Source organism: Furipterus horrens, unplaced genomic scaffold (genome assembly GCF_987537825.1).
Source record: "Furipterus horrens unplaced genomic scaffold, mFurHor1.1.pri manual_scaffold_1, whole genome shotgun sequence".
Taxonomy (NCBI): domain Eukaryota; kingdom Metazoa; phylum Chordata; class Mammalia; order Chiroptera; family Furipteridae; genus Furipterus; species Furipterus horrens.
Window position 1 is genome coordinate 179,209,680 of NW_028327171.1, and position 15,827 is coordinate 179,225,506.

The window sequence follows — 15,827 nt, forward strand, 5'->3', positions numbered from 1 at the left end:
TTATTTATAGTTTAATAATGATCTACAATTAGAAAAAAATCCTTTAAGATTTCTGGGGTCATTTGTGTGTCTACACTCAGCAAGAAAACTTTGTTAGAACTGAACACACACACACGCACACACACACACCCCTGGGGGCTTGTTTCTGACCGTTGGCTACAGTAAATCAGTTTCCTCCCATGTGCTCTCTCTCTCTATGTAGTCTTTCATCATTTAATATTCTAGCTTGCACTTCTTTATGTGGTGATTGGCTTCTGAGACAGAAGAGAAGCTCCTAAGATCTAGGCCTAAAAGCCACATACTATAATTTCCATCATGTTATTGGTCAGAGAAAATAACAAGGCTAGTCCAGTTTTATAAGGAGGAGACCTAGCTTTTACTTATTAATGGGAAGGGCAGCAAAACTATCATTAAAGGGTATATTCCATAGGAGAAATTATTGTATATATCTTTGAAAATAATCTAGAACCTTAAGGTGGCAGGACTTATTATAAATAAGAGTTGTGAGAGGGAGGTCTGTTTAAGGAGGTAAAAATAGGCTGAGAAGTTGAATGAAATGAGGGAATGAGCTCTGTGAACATAAGGGAAAAAAGAATAGTTTGGCTAAGGGAATATCAATTACATAGGGCCCTGAAGTGGAACAAACTTGATATGTTGGAGAAAATCCTACAGCTTCATATGATAATTCAGCCAAAAAAAAAAAAAAAAATGATTGTTTCTTGAACTAAGGAGATGTTTGTGAGGGTGCTATGTTCTTTCATTTGATATATGTTTAAAAATAGAAGTGATAGGATTTGATTTTGAATTATATGTTTTTATGATAAAGAAGAATCTAAGATGATCATAAGGTTTTGTTCCTAAATCTGGGCAATGGTTTTACTATTTAATGAGATGAGATGAAGCTCTGTAGAATACATGTGAAAAATAAAAGTTTACTCCTGGATGTTTTACTTGAGATTCCTGTAGGTATCCAAGTGGACATGCTGAGTTGGAAATTAAATACATGAGCCTAGAATTCAATAGCAATAAAAAGACTAGGTATAAAAACTCAGGACTCATCAGATATGATTTCTAAAATATAAAATTTGGTGATATCACCCAGAAAGTGATTGTAAAAGCAGGAAAAAAAAGAAACTTGGAGACCAAGATCTGGAGCATTCCAATATGTAGGGGTTAGGAAGAGCAGGAAGATCCAACAAAGAGGGCCAACAGGGGAAGAAATTGGTGTGGACTGCTGCCCTGTCGAACCATCATGGAAGCTCACAGAGAGGGATCTACTAGGGCTGTTGGATGATACTAAGTCAAGTTAGATAAAGACTGAGGTTTGACTACTGGATATGTGTAGGACAGGTGAACGCGAACAGAGCTGCTTCAGTGGAGGGGCACAGCTAGGAGAGAAAGTGAAAATAGTGCATGTAATAATATTGTTTGTTTGTTTGGCAATAGGAGCAAACAAACAAGGTATGATATTGTGGATAGGAGTGATCCACAGGAAAGAAAAAAATCATGATGTAAGAGAGAGGGGAGGATCACAAAAAGCAGAGTTCGTTATTTTAAGAGAAATGAGAACAAATAATCAGATGAACCATGGAGCCTTAACTAGGAATAAGAGCTTTTTATTCACTTTAATAAAATAAATTGAAATAGATTGGGCTTAAAGACTTTTGTATAGGTAGGTTTAATGGTGGAAGATACAAAATTTCTTCTTGAAATTTTTATATTTTCTAATTGAAAATATAGTCATGCAGTAGATAATGTTTCAGTCAGCAATAAATCACATAATTGATGGTAGTCTCATAAAATTATAATGGAGCTAAAAAGTTCCCAATGTCTAATGACATTTTAGCCATCATAATGTTGTAGTGCAACACATGTCTCACATGTTTTGATGATAGTGGTATAAATACACCTACTGCACTGTTTAGCACATACAATTATGTGCAGTACAAAATACTTGATAATGCTGATAAACAACTGTTACTGGTATATGTATTTACCATACTATACTTTTAAATCATTATTTCATTATTTTAGACCATATTCTTCCTACTTAAAAAAAGTTTTCTGTAAAATAGTGTGTCATATTAAGCTAACAGTAGCCTCATACACCTTACATTTACTGTATATGTTGATTGTATTTTCTTTTGTGCTAGATTTAATCTCATGTGGTGTACAGTATCATGCTGTACAGGCTTACAGGCTAGAAGCAATAGGCTATATGGTATATAACCTAGGTGTGTGGTAGCCTATACCACCTAGGTTTTTGTATGTGCACTCTGATAAATGCACATGACAAAATTGCCTAATGATGCATTTCTCAGAAAGTATCCCCATTGTTAAGCAGTGTATTACTGTAAAAGCATTGACTAAGATAGGATAGTAATATTGGGTTTTGAAATTTTTAGAGAAAGGTAAATTTTTGAAGAAATAAAATATAAATTGACTAAAAAATACAATATATTCACCAGGAACACTGACCATTTGAAGTTTGTAGTAATAAATTCAAGTAAGTCCATATAATTTTCTTTGTTCCTTCAGCTACACAGTGACTTAGGTGCAGGGGTAGAATCAGTGTCCTTACAAAGTTGGGGGGTTTCGAGGTTAGATAGAATGAAGGCAGAAACAGGGAGATAAAACCCCATAAAGCCAGGTGAGTAAAGAGTTGAGGGAAATCAAAAGCCTATGGGGAAAGGAGAAGAGATAAAGCTAGTGAACTGAAAATCCTGGTAGACTGGAACTTGCAAGGTTGTGGGAATCCACAATTGCTTTCCTTTCAGACTCCTGAAGGTATGACAGTCCTTGGACGGGATTATAATAAAAAATGACTGCCAGCAGAAACCTAAGGTGTCAAGAGTCCTAGGGATGGGGATGGAATGAACAAGAGTTTTGGTGACCAGGATTAAATATCTTGTCAGTTTAAATGAATGAGAGCTGGAATTAGGATTTAATTTAATTTTAAGGAAAGAAATGAATATAGAATTTCTTATACACCTAAGTACACATGTGTGTACGTGCAGAGTGCATATCTGAGAAGGGCAATAGAATTTTGAAAGGTTTCAAATGTGTTTTCCCTTTAAAAATATTCATGTATGTTTTACAGTTTTAAACATAATTTTAATTAAAAATCACAAAAGAAACATGACTTTACTAGCTATATAACTTGAATGCATTTGATATGGAGCATTAAGATATCTAAAGAAAGAATGTCTGAATTGGATGCAAGTTGGTTAGTCAGGGGAGCCTTTAAAAAAGCCATGAAGGCAAATTTGGCAATTTTCATCCAAGTACTGCCCAGGAGAAAAAGAGATTCAGCCAACAGACTTTGAGTATACTGACTCCTTTGGCAAGTTTATTTGAAGATGAATTCATCAGCAGTCTGAGCCTAATGCCATTAAAAATTGGATTCATCTAACTTTTTTTGTTTTGATTACACATTTATTAAACAACCGTCTGATTATTATTTGTCCTTTCATGTGTGTGCCTACACGGACAAAATGTGTTGCTCATATGAGCTTCAAGTATTTTAGTCTCTAACAATTATTTCACAAAGTAAATTAAGTCACATTCTGGTTTTATTTATTTACCTCAGGAACTTGGATAATGTGAGCTTGTTCTTGAGAAGTGGATTTGCTTTTGGAATGCTGACAAAATCAAGTTATTAGCCATGTAAACCTGTAGGCCAGTTCATGGGCCAGGTAAAGAATATCACTCTATGAGGCCTTTTGGGAGTCAGCCAGCCTTGCCCTTGGCAAACTCCCGTGTAAACACTGTGTACCCTGTCTATACTTGGAACCCTGGCTCAAATTTTATGTCTTCTGTGATGCCTTCTCTGGGCCCTCTATTCACTTCCAGCTGTCTGAGGGTGTATTTTATAGATCACACAACTTGCTGGACTCACAGAGAGGCTTGCTTCCCCATAAGTAAAAATTCTCCAGGAGTCATTATTCCTTCTTATGCGAAGGATACACTACTGATTGAGGTCTGTCTTTAGAATATCCCAAGCAAGTTATATCTCCATACTTTTGGTCCAGAAGAAAAGGATCCAACTACATCCTTACTTAAATACAATATCCCAGGATTCTTGCAGGTCCTGCATGCAAATATTTTTTACAGTGCGCTTTTGTGCAGCAGTGGAATGATCTTTGGTATGGGCAAGAATACATATCAGAATTTTTGATGTTAATAAAAATAAAAATTGTGATCACTGTCATATGCCAGTTCTCAATGAAAGTACAGCTATGGTAGCTGATATTTCAAAGCAATTGTTTGTGTCAATGTATAAATGGTAGAGACAATATAATTTATCATTTAAACTAGGGTACTTTTACAAATGAAAGTTTACACTATTAATTATGTCAGGAGAACAGGTATACTCTAGAACTATAGTGGATAAGCAGAATGTTATCCTATATAGTGGCTGGACTGATAATGAGCCAGTACAGATTAGTACAGCCATACTGTTTATTAATAGCCATCATCAGCTACAATTGGTCAGTGCCGTATTTTGCTATGTCATGTGCTATACTATATAAAATTTTTAAAATTGTTACCCTGGCATATAGAATAAAAGAATTTACAACTAAAAAATGTATACCTGAAAGCTTGCTAAAGGTGAGAGAATAAAGCTCAAGGGATATTATTCTAAGCAATAAAATATAGGAATATAAAATTTATTCATAATATAGAATCTCATTTGAATATGAAATTTATATTATAATATATTATATTACAAAAATTTTTTAAATTACCAGGCATGAGATTATATTACATAGAGAGGTCACATTAAAAATATGGTACTTTTGAAGAGGGGCTTTTTAAAAAATATATATATACAGGGGTGGGCAAAAGTAGGTTTATAGTTGCAATACAAATAAGCAATACAATAATTAATAAATAATAATGCAAGAATAAACTATGTTTCACATACTCACAGCTATAAACCTACTTTTGCCCACACCTGTAGTTATGGCTTTTTAATAGTTAAAAATTTGGTTAGGAATATTTTTAATATATTCTAGTAGTAGGACAGCAAATTACATGATTTAAGGATCATAAGATATTATCTTTTTAAAGTTATTTCATTGATTTTGCTATTACAGTTGTCCCAGTTTCCCCCCCTTTACCCCCCTCTTCCCAGAATGCCCATTCCCTCCAGCAATCCCTTCCCTTAATTCATGTCCATGGGTCATGCATATAAGTTCTTTGGCTTCTCCATTTCCTATGCTGTTCCTAACACCCCCCTGCCTATTTTGTACCTAACGATTTGTACTTCTTAATCCCTGAACTTTTCCCTCCTTTCTTTCCCTTCCCCCTCCCAGGTGATAACCCTCCAAATGATCTCCATATCTATGATTCTGTTTTTGTTCTGCTTGTTTGCTTAGTTTGTTTTTCAGATTCATTTGTTAACAGTTGTGCATTTGTGGCCATATTAATGTCCACAGTTTTGATCTTCTTTTTCTTATAAAGTTCCCTTTAACATTTCATATAATAATGTCTTGGTGATGATAAACTCCTTTAGTTTTACCTTGCCTGGGAAGCATGTTATTTGCCCTTCAATTCTAAATGATAGTTTTGCTGGATAGAGTAATTTAGGTTGTAGGTCCTTGCTTTTCATCACTTTGAATATTTCTTGCCAGTCCTTTCTAGCCTGCAAAGTTTCTTTTGAGAAATAAGCTGACAATCTTATGAGAAGTTTCTAGGTAACTCTCTGCTTTTCTCTTGCTGCTTTTAAGATTCTCTCTTTTCATTAACCTTTGGCATTTTAATTATGATGTGTCTTTGTGTGGCCCTCTTTGGGTCCAGCTTGTTTGGGACTCTCCTTGCTTACTGGACTTGTATGTCTATTTCCTTCACCAAATTAGGAATGTTTTCTTTTATTATTTTTTTTATATAAGTTTTAAACTTCTTGCTCTTCCTCTTCTCCTTCTGGCATCCCTATGATTTAGATGTTGGAACATTTGGAGATGTCCCAGAGGCTTCTTATTCTATTCTCATTTTTTTGGATTCTTTTTCCTCTTGCTGTTCTGAGTGGATGCTTATTTCTTCCTCATGTTCCAAATCATTGATTTGAATCTCGGCTTCATCCATTCCACTGTTAGTTCCTTCTGAGGTTTTTTTTTTTTTTTAATTTCACTTAATGCAACCTTCATTTCTGCCTGAGTCTTTTTTATGCTGTTGCCATACTTAATGAGTTCATTGAGTATCCTGATGAACAGCATTTTGAACTCTGCATCTGATAGGTTTCTTATCTCCATTTCATTATTTTCTAGGAGTTTTGTTGCATTGTTTCATTTGGGCCACATTTTTTTTCTCCTCAATTTGGCAGCCTTCCTGTGTTTGTTTCTGTGTATTAGGTAGAGCTGCTTTGACACCCTGTCTTAGTGTCATGGTCTATTGTAGAAAAGGCACGAATCTGGATGAATGTTGCTTCTTTAAATTCTTGGTTGTTGGACTTCCATAGAGCTTAATTTTTTAATGAATCTGGGTGATGTTTCTTGTGTACTTTAGTTATAATTTTTGTTGTAGTTGTGTGTGGAGGCAAAGCGTGTTTACCTATGCTTCCATCTTGGCCCAAAGTCTCTTAATCTGTCCACTATCAGCTGGGTGGTCTGGGAGATGGCCCCTCACATGTGCATCAGACATTATCTTAATATTAAAGCAAATATAAGGTGAAAGTGTTTTAAATGTTAAAAGTGCTATGTAATTATAAGGCATTGGTTATTATTATTAGATTCAATTATATGACTTTATAATATCATAAGGACTAGACCAGACATGCCAACATAACCAGGAGTAGATATAAATGTAGGAATATTTTGCATATCGGTGACATAAGAGTGTTAATAATCTTTCACTGGAGTAATATCAAAGGAAAAGAATGAAGGCAAGTTACATTTGTATGATTAGTGTGCTTAGGTAAATAAAGCACTTCATTTAAAAAGTTGAAACTGAACTAACAAGCAAAATAGAGACAGACATAGAGAACAGGCTGACAGCTATCTGGGGTAGGGGTGGAAGGATTTAGCAAAAGGAAAAAGGACTCATGGACATGGACAACAATGTGGTGATCATAGGGGGATGGTAGAATAATGGGGATAAGTGGTAATGGGAAAGTACAACAAAAAATAAATTAAAAAATAGAAAAAAATTATACCCTGTTCAGCATAGCCCTTGGATACTTGTAGAGAAGATGAGTACATTATCACAAATAAAATATTATAGAACAACTTATAGCTTAAAGTAATTAAAAATAAAAAAGTTGAACGGGTATATAAATAAAGCTTTGACTATAATTTCTTTCAATGTTTTGTTGTTCTGAAGAAAAAAACTGTACTCTGGCATGTTATTGTTTACCCAAACACTTTGCAAGGTCCTGGGCTTCAGAAAGACTCTGTTATAGAATTCCCATTTTAATTGCCCAGAGATTCTCCTGAGGCCCTTGAAAAATGATCAGATGGAGAATATTTTCATAAATGAGAATTCTACTCCACAAGGGACAAGAAACATAATATTCCAATCTGATAGTACAGAATCTCAACAAATGCTCATATTACTCCCATTTGCAATTTTCCCCAAAAGTGTTTTGGCATTTGTTAAAAGTCAAAGTTAAGAGGCAACAATAGGGCCAATTTGGCTGATCACATGTGAGTATATTTTTCTAACTGTTGAGAAAAAGGGTGGTTCATACATGAGAGTCAAAAACAATATATGTTGAGAATTTGTCAATATTTTCAAAAGACAAAGACAAAAATTGCCCAACAGGCTTTCAAATATGAACAAGTAACAACTTATACTCAAAACAGAGAATTAATTCTTAAATATAGGAACAATGTATTAGAACAAATACTGGGTGGGGTAAAAGTATGTATATAGTTTTGAGTACATAAAACACAGTTTACTCTTGTATTATTATTTGTTAATTATTTTCCATACAAACAACTGTTAAGCTACTTTTCCTCCACCCTTTACTTCCATGTAAAGGAAGTGTTGATTCTACCTGGCTCGAAATCTGAATATTGTTTTTAGTCCAGGATATTACACTGTAAGAACAACAAATGGAAGCTGTGTAGATTATGAGCATTCTTCAAAGCAGTCATGAAGAAAAGAGCAGTAGCTTATGAGCATTCTTCAAAGCAGTCATAAAGAATAGAGAAGTAGCTGGGAATGCTTAACTTAACTGGATAAAGGGAACACTTAGGACATCTGTGTAGTCGTCGTCGGCAGCCGTCCGTCTCGAGAGACGATGGTGTAGCTTCTTAAGAGTCTATCTGCACCGCCGAGAATGGTTGTGCAGTCCGACTCGGGAGTGACATGGTATCTGTCTCCTCCCGTGTTGAATCGACATCTTGCGATGACGCTGGAGTGTCCTCTCCAGTGAAGCTGAAGCTACAGAGCCTCGAGAGACGATGGTGTAGCTTCTTAAGAGTCTATCTGCACCGCCGAGAATGGCTGTGCAGTCCGACTCGGGAGTGACACGGTATCTGTCTCCTCCCGTGTTGAATCGACATCTTGCGATGACGCTGGAGTGTCCTCTCCAGTGAAGCTGAAGCTACAGAGCCTGGGCAGGGTGATATGGAGGGTCTGCTGTTGCCCATGCAGCAGACCCCCCCTCTCTTCGCAGCTGAAGGGTCCAAGGGAAAGACGGAGTCAATACAGCTTGGCTTCAGGTGCGCCGCAGGAGTTGCTGGTGTTGACTACAACGTCAAACCGCCTTAGGGACTCCGGCTCCGGATTTTCTGTCGGGGTTTACTCCCTTAGCCTTTCCCCTGAAGAGGTATGCCGCAAGGCAGCGGAGGTTTTTTGGAATCAGAGTTTTCCTTCTCTGATGTGCCCTGACTGGAAGATCGAACCAGCGACACTTAGCTCGCAGGCCGACGCTCAATCCACTGAGCCAAACCAGCCAGGGTAGTACTATATGAATAAAGAGCAGTAGATGAATTTTAAAGGGAGATGGAGTTGAGTCCAATTTAAGGAATACATTTATTATACATGCTTGTATCCCCTCATGCCTAGAGTTGTATCTGGCAAGTGTGAGTTCACAGGAAATGTTTGTTGTTGTAGATGATCAAAGATGAATATACTAAGCTTTTTATAAAAGGATTGAATTCATTGTCACTGAATATATCACACAGAGGCTATATAAACTTTGGAGAAAATGTATAAAGACTTCTTCCATTGGGAGTGATGTTGGACATTCCTCACTTATTAGTTTATTTCCATATTTATATACTTATAATACTACAAGTTCTTATCCATGTTTAAAAGCCTTATAATGATATCTCTCTGTTAAGAACAATATTTAGAAGATAAAAAATTGTTCTTTCATATGAAAGGTTTTCCCCTGGTTTTGTAGATTTAAAAGATTAATTTATCATAAATAACACAGCTATAAACATAGGGGTGCATATGTTATTTTGAATTGGTGTTTCAGGATTCTTCAGGTATAATCCCAGCAGTGGAATTGCTGGGTCAAATGGTTGTTTCATTTGTATTTTTTTTGAGGAAATTCCATGCTCTTTTCTACAGTGGCTGCACCAGTAAATTAATTCAACTTCTCTTGTTTTTTTTTTTTTTTTTTTGATTAGTGTTAGCCTGGTACATTTTTTTCCATCCATTTACTTTTAATTTAAATGTGTTTTTATATTTAAAGTGAATTTCTTGGAGATGACATATAATTGGGTTTTTAATTTATTCTGACAGTTTCTGTCTCTTAATTGCTGTTTTTAGACCATTGATGTTCAAAGTGGTTATTGATAGAGTTATATTAAAACCTACCACATTTGCTAATGTTTTCTGTTTGATGCCCTTTTACTTTGTTACCAATCCTTCTTCCACTCCTTTTCTCCCATTTGTGGTTTTAATTGAGCATTTTATGATTCAATTTTCTTCCTTTTTCTTAGTATAGCAGTTATATTTTGTTTTATTTTTCTTTTTAGTGGTTAGAATTTGTGATATACACTTACAGTTAATCCAATTTCACTTTTAAATATCACTGAACTACTTCACAGGTAATATGAGTACCTAATAATAAAAAAAGTCATTTGAATTCCTCCCCTCATTCTCACTGTTGTCACTCACTTTACTTATACATACACACACACACACACACACACACACACACATATATATATATTCCAATGTACATATTTGAGTACATTGTTGCTGTCACTTTGAACAAAATGTTATCTGATAAATTAAGAATAAAAAGTAGTTTAATTTTAATTTTAGTTATTACTCTCTAATGTTCTTCCTTTATGTAACAACAGATCCAAGTTTCTGACTTATATATTTTCTTTCTTTCAAAAGACTTTCCTTAACATTTCTTGTAAGGAAGACTTATTGGCAACAAATACCCTCAATTTTTGCTTGCCTGAGAAAGTCTTTTATTTCTCTATCAATCCAAATGATTATCCACTTAGTTTCATGGTTGGGGTTTGAGTGAGACTGTAAATAAATGGAAACTGCCATTACCAGCAAATTAAGAAATATTTAAGGGCATTTTTCATGGCTTTCACTCTATAGATTAATCTTTTAAAAGTAGCTGCTTGAGTGAAGACAGAGCTTATTTGGTTTTGATAAGGCTGATAGGCAGTTTCAGGTTTGCACCAGAAACCTGCTCTTTGCCAAGAGACCCAGTTGTGGTAAGAAGGAGGGAAAGCAAGTCAGAAATTTCAAAGGATATGTTAACTACCATAGTGCATGTGGTGAATTGGTTCTCTGGGCTCCTGTAAGGAGGGGTGACTACTCTGAATTTTGAATACCCAAATATAAAGCCTGTAGTGACTTAGACTGATATGCTCGATAATCTTCTAACTCTGTAAAGAAAAGCTAAAAATAAAAACATCATAAAGGGTGATGCTTTGACAATTCAGATAATGGCACATTGTGAATATGTTTGGCTATTTGGCAATTCATAGAGCCTTTAAGAAGGAAAGAAAAGTTTTTTGTTTTCTTTTTCTCTTTTTCTTAGATTTATCAAATTCTCTTTGTAATCTAATAAGAAGACTATCTCTTCAAATGAAAAATCCTTAAATAACATGTTGGTATCTTCTCAAAGAAATGTAAAACTAATACAGGTCATATTCTTTTATTATTTAATTATTCATTAATTCAGTTATTATATTATTAAAGAAAACTTAATCAATAATGTTATGAACTGTTCTAGGTACCGTGTTGTATTAAATGTGGCGAGGGCGTGGAAGTAATTCCAGCAAGGAGAATGGGTCAGACGGAGGGCTGCCGCATGCTCTGGTAGGTCAGTGAAGAGCTGTGCAGAGACCTCTCCTTTTACTGAGTTTTGCAAATATAGAAATCAATAGGGAGGGTAAAGAATGAGCTCATAGGTACATTCCAATAATGATCACAATATACAATTACTTACTTGGGATTAAAACAATGGGAGGTTAATATATAAACTATGAAGAATGATTTCTATCAAAAGCAAAAAATAGGAATTCAATCATCTATTCAGATTATGGGAATGGCCACACTGTTCCTTAAACTTTAACAGAAAGCATACACGGTTAAACACCACCTGTTCTTGGCTTTGTTTGGTTTCCTTGGCAATACCAGGGAGGATGGAGTACTCAGAAAGATTCCTTTTAAGTCACAGAATGTCTTGAAACCCTTAGCCTGATCAGTCAAAGACTGTCAGCGCCAGCAAATCCAGCTCGCCAGCTCGGGTCATAGAGCACCTGGACCGAGAGGCATGAGAACATGCCTCGGTTTAGGAACCTTGATTTCCAGCATCAGTACTGGGATAAAAAGATTAATGTGAACAGTGCATGCTCTATAAAATAGATTGGAGAGGCCAGACTTCCAGCCAAGATGGAGGCATAGACAGACATGCTGGGTCTCCCTCCACAACTAAGAAGGAATACAATTACCTCAAAACTAGAAACAACCAGAAGTTCCAGAAAATCAAACTGCATAAAAGTCCAGCAAACAAAGATATAAAGAAGAAATATTCATCCAGACAGGTAAGAGAGGCAGAGCCGGGGTGAAAAGGACGCAGTGCGGTGGCAGCAGCAGCCATGGTGGCAGCGGCAGGCCAGCAGAAAGTTCAGTCACACGTTTTAAAAAGTCAGGAGAGACACCTGTGGAGCATTCCCAGCTCCTCATAGGACCTTGAAGCTCACGGTCCCAGCACCAGGGAAAATCAAGCCTCATTGATTCTGACTGTGCAGACAAGTGGGGGTTGGGGTGGAGGCAGAAACTGCCAGTCTCAGCAGAGTCCGCTTGTTTAAAGGGCCCCCATGGTCCTAGAATGTCCACAGACCCACCCACTCTGGGAACGATGGCCAGGGCAGCAGCTAGAGGGGCGCCAGTCTGGTTCAGAAGTGGGAGAGGTGCCTGGAAAAAGGGCAATTGCTAGGCAGGCGGCATTGTTCCCTCTCAGACCCCTTCCCACATACAGCACAACAACATGGTGAAACAGGTCACCCTATACTGATGAATCCCTAAGGCTCTGCCCCTTACACTGTAACAGGAGTGATCACTCTATCTAAGATGCAGAGGCAAACAAACACAGGAGCCTGTCAGAATGAAGAGACAGAGAAGTATGGCTGCAAAAGGGGAAGAGATCAAGGTTCCAATGGGAGAACTAAGTGACGAGGAGATAGCCAGCCTCACAGATGAGGAGATAGACAACCTAACAGAATTCCAAACACTGGTGATAAAGATGCTCACAGGCTTGACAGATATGCTTGAGTACAGCAAACACATAAGAGAAGAAGTGAAGGCTGTGCTAAGTGAAACAAAGGAAAGCCCATACAAAACCAATGGTGAAGGGAAGGAAACCAGGGTTCAAATCAATGATTTGGAACATAAGGAAGAAAAAAAGTCAGCCAGTGCAGAATGAGGAAGCAAAAACTGAAAAAAATGAGGAAAACTTCCCAAATTTTGCGAAGGAGATGGACATACAAGTCCAGGAAGCACAGAGGGTCCCAAGCAAGCTGGACCCAGAGGGGACCACACCAGGACGCAGCATGATTGAGATGCCAAATGTCAAAGATAAAGACAGAGTCTTGGGGGCAGCAAGAGAGAGATGGAGAGTTGCCTACAGGGGGGTGCCTATAGAACTATCAGCTGATTTCTCAGAGGGCACTTTGCAGGCAGGAAGGGACTGGCAAGCAGTATTCAATGTGATGGAAAGCAACCTACAACCAAGATTACTCTATCCAGCAAAGCTATCATTTGGAATGGAAGGGCAGATGAAGTGCTTCCCAGACAAGGTGAAGCTAAAGGAGTTCACCATCACCAAGCCATTATTATATGAAATGTCAAAGGGACTTACTTAAGAAAAAGAAGATCAAAGTTATAAACACTAAAATGACAACAAACTGACAACTATTGACAACTGAATCTAAAAAATAAAAACAAAATCCAACTAAGCAAACCAGAATAGGAATAGAATCATAGTTATGGGGATCATTTGGAGGGTTATCAGTGGGAAGTGGGAGGGGGAGAAGTGGGGAAGTTGTGCAAGGACTAAGAAGCATAATTGGTTAGTACAGAATAGACAGGGGGATGTTAAGAATAATATAGGAAAGGGTGAAGCCAAAGAACTTAAATCCCCAATCCATGTACATGAACTAAGGGGGGTGGGTTTGTTGGGGGAAGGAGGGTACTGGGCCGAGGCGAGCAAAGGGGAAAATTATTGGAACTACTCTAACAACATAATAAAATATACTTAAAAAATAGATTGGAGAAGGAGAAAGTTAAACACATAATTTCTGTGAATTGAAAATTACTACAATACAGGTCATAATGGGTACAAAGAAGGGCATGCATTTTAATTGAATGGAGAATGAAATATTTAATAATATATATTTTAAAGATTTTATATATTAATTTTTAGAGAGAGGGTAAGGGAGGGAGAAAGAGGAAGAGAAACATTGATGCATTGCCTCTCTTACATCAGGGACTGAACTAGCAACCCAGGCATGTGTTCTCACTGGGAATCAACCAGTGAGCATTTGCTTTGTAGGACATCACCCAACCAGTTGAGCCACACTAGTCAGGGCTTAATAATATTTTAAAGATGCACATGTGTTTAGCTAGAAAAATATAAGAAGGGGTATAGGCATATGAAAAATACTGGGAACTACTAGCAAGAACATGAGACTTTCTGGAAACTGCAAATAGTTCAACATGGCCAAAGAACAAGGGTTTTTCATAATAGAAAGAGATGAAACTGTAAAGGTGGGTAGAAGTAATGAGATAACTTCAATTCTTATCTGTGTTAATTTGTGCTATATAACGAGTTTGATGATTTTTTTATGCCCGGGAACAGATAATGATAGATTTTAAGTTAGGAAAAACTTTGATCAAATTTTCTCATTTAGAAAGATTGAACTGGTTTTAGTATGCCTTAATTGAAGGTGTGTGGGATTGGAAGTTAGAACTTATATAAGTTAACACTACAAGTTGATGAAAATCTACTATGTTAGTCGTAATGGGCATAGGGGAGAGTGAAGATTTTAAGGATGTTTAGAACATAGATAACAGCTGAGAATGTGAAATGAAAGTGGTAAAGAAAATGAGGTGCTATAGATTCATGGTTTGGGTTCATGGACCAATATGCTGTTAACCTTAATAAGCAGTGAAGAATGAGAAAGCAAATTTGGGTGAGAAGGTAATGAACTCAACTTTTGTCATATCAACCTTGAGGTGTCTGAGGGCATATCAAGTGGACACATCCAGAAGATGGTTATGAATATGGTTCTACACCAGAGAACAAGTTCTCGAATGGCATTAAAGAAGCTATCAAAGAACATGTGGCAGTTGAAATCATCAGTGTGTGTACCGAGAAGAGAAAATATGCTAGTTGATACAATGAGTAAGATTAAAAGTTAAACTAAAGGAAAATGTTACTGGAGAGAAGTGGTTGTGACAGCAGGAAAAAGTAAGAAAAACTAATGCTGTGGAAGCCATGAGTAAAAAAGATATCCAAGAATTAGGAGTGGTCAATATTATAAGATGGTGTTCATATCTAGAAACATAAAGGTTAAAGGAATCCACTGGATTTATCATCTAAAAGTTGTTGGCATCTGTAACAAGAAATTATTACAGTGGTGATAGAAGCCAAAGTATATTTTCAGTATTATATCAATTAAATGTAAAAAAGTTTTTACAAAACTTATCACAACATATAATTTTTTATCTTTCTTATTTCCCTTTTTCTTTTCAGAGAATGAGAACAGCCAGAGAGGTACAGTTAGTGCTTTGGTGCAGGGTATTTTATCCTTTTATTACTTTTTTTAAAAAAGTGATAGCACAAATTGTAACAAGACTTCTATTTTCCCCACATAGGGCTAACACATTTCTTTTTCCAAGTGGTCAATAAATCTAAAATGAAAGCGTAACCCAAGAATAATATGCAATTGTTTATTTGTATCTAAATGCATTTGATTTTTTAGTTCTCTTTGTTTTATACTTGGAGGACAGATATTTTTTCCAATTAAAGATGGTTGGTGCTATTACATTTTATGTAACTGAAAGCAAAAAATAAGTCCAGATGAATTATTATAAAAATGGAGCTATTTTATTTTTGACAACCTTGGAACATATTATAAAGATTTTGAATAAAGTGATATCCACTAATTGACTTTAAAGTCAATATTTAAAGATGTAAGCAAGCAGCAATTGGTGGATAAAAAGAGATTTTTTCAGAAACTTATGGGAAACCTATGATCTAATTCTCAGTTATTGTATATAAAATTTTTATTTTTATGTTTGCATGTGCACTATATTTTTGTTACATCATATTTTAAATAAAAACCAGTTGTCATTAAAATAAAAACTTCTGAATGCTATAGGCTACTGTT